Genomic DNA, 2,100 nt, shown 5'->3' on the forward strand with positions numbered 1-2,100 from the left:
TCTGATTTAGCAAATGAGAACATTCGCTCGTTAAAGCGATCTGAATGGTACAACGGTATGAACTAGAAGGCATCTTGGTATCACAATGGACGAAAACGTCTAAGTCAGTCTGATGATAGACTGTCACTTTAACCTAACCTTACCTAAGCCCACCCTTTTATAATGCGCAAACAAAAATTTTTTATATTTGTAATCTAACTTTCTAAAGTTCATGATTGCATCTTGGCTTCAAAGGTTTGTGTACAATATTGCACTGGAGAAATTTATTAGTAAAATCAACAAACATTTTTTGAGTAACTACAGATAGTCTGCTGGTTTTCATATGTTTCTGCAGTTTTCATATGTTAAATATCATGAATAAAGGTCCGTTTTTTAGAATTTTAAAGAAAGGTGTGTGTCCAGATATTTGATTTAAATGACCAATGTCAGTTCGTACTCTAGCCTTAAACCCCTCTTAGGGTTAAAGCTCTCTGAAAGATGAATCTGTATTTTAATGTGTGGTTGACACCATATTTCTAAAACCATCGCAATTGAGTGCTACCTTGTCATGATCGTTGGTTTTATAGGCTAGTATGACTCCCAAGCTCATGATGCCATATTTCTATGTCAGATTCGCTATACCTTCCATTTGAGCCACCATACTGCTTTGATCACGCCTTTCATCGCATTACCTCTAATAACCCCAAAGCGGACATGTATTTTTTTGTGTTTGTTTGTGGAAAGGCGAACTACCACATCACATCACAGAATCATTATCACTGCGAACATTTCAAGAAAATCGATTGCGTCGTCTATATGGACATACAAACAAAAAGATTTTTTTACATAATAAAGATTTCAGCCTACCACATTCTGCAAAATACTGCATAGGGGAGAGCTCCTACTTATTTAAACTATCCACCTTCTATCTCGTCCATTAAGTGCATAGTGTAGCCACATAATTGCTACTTTGACTGAGCAGTATCATTCACAACAGACTATTTTTTTAATTTTCACTTCTATGTTTAAATACAATAAGTGACACCCACCCACCTACTTCATACGAACTGAACTGTTGTTACAAATTTGTTTCTTGTTGTGTAGTCTCCTATTAGATATACATATACATACGTACATACAAACAAACAACAATATTGCAAATGCCACACAAAGCCGAGTCTTTAGAAATTGGCTGACAAACATGCCAAGTAGGGCCACGTACATCACCACATCTTTACTGCAGAAGCCGTTACCTTCAACCTTCAAGTCGTCCCTGTCAGCATACAGACACGGAAGTCGTCCCGATCAGACCTGCCATGACGGACACAATGGCGGGGACGTCTGTTCTAGTCTGCGGTATTCACAACCTCTCCTCCGTTGCCTTAAATGTCGCTAGAGTCATACCCACAGATTCCATTTCCCCTGAAATCTGTAAGGTAGTTCCTAGTCTCACAGGCTAGTCTGGTTTACTATTCCCTGGGAATTTTGATCTGTTCAGTTGAATGTTGAGAGTTGCAATTATTGCCCTTTCGAAAATGTTTGATTTTCAGTTCAATTTCCTGCATAACACCCAGGTATTTTCCGATTTCAGTAAATGGAACATTTTCCACTTCCAAGGTGACAGGTGCCATTGTGGGTAACTTGTATCTCCTGCTGACAAGAACAACTTCTGTTTTAGGGTTGGTATTCTGTTCTGCTTTAAGAATAGTCGATGAAATTTTTTGTTTGTTTCGGGAGCAAAAATTGAAAACAATCGTTTGGTTTTGTTTCGTTACCAAAAATTGCAAATGCAAATTTTGGTAACGAAACTTCAACTTCTCAAATATGAATGAGCGTGCCGCAGAGCGACACCTCTTTAGGAAGAAATTTTTACATGGTATAGTACCTCACAAATTTTTTGCAATTTTGCTAAAATAAATAGACTATTTAGTTTTGTACTCTTAAACCTGTTTATTTTTGTTTCTCAAAAACAAAATTTACTATCTAAAATGGAGATCTGCATAAAAAATAGCACATTTTCATAATTTTGTTATTTAAATGTCAATCCAAAGCATGAAGTTGCGACGCCGAAAATTTCTAATGTAAATATATAATTAACGGCTATAACAATATATGGTCACC

This window comes from Stomoxys calcitrans, chromosome 2 (genome assembly GCF_963082655.1).
Source record: "Stomoxys calcitrans chromosome 2, idStoCalc2.1, whole genome shotgun sequence".
In the NCBI taxonomy this organism is placed as follows: domain Eukaryota; kingdom Metazoa; phylum Arthropoda; class Insecta; order Diptera; family Muscidae; genus Stomoxys; species Stomoxys calcitrans.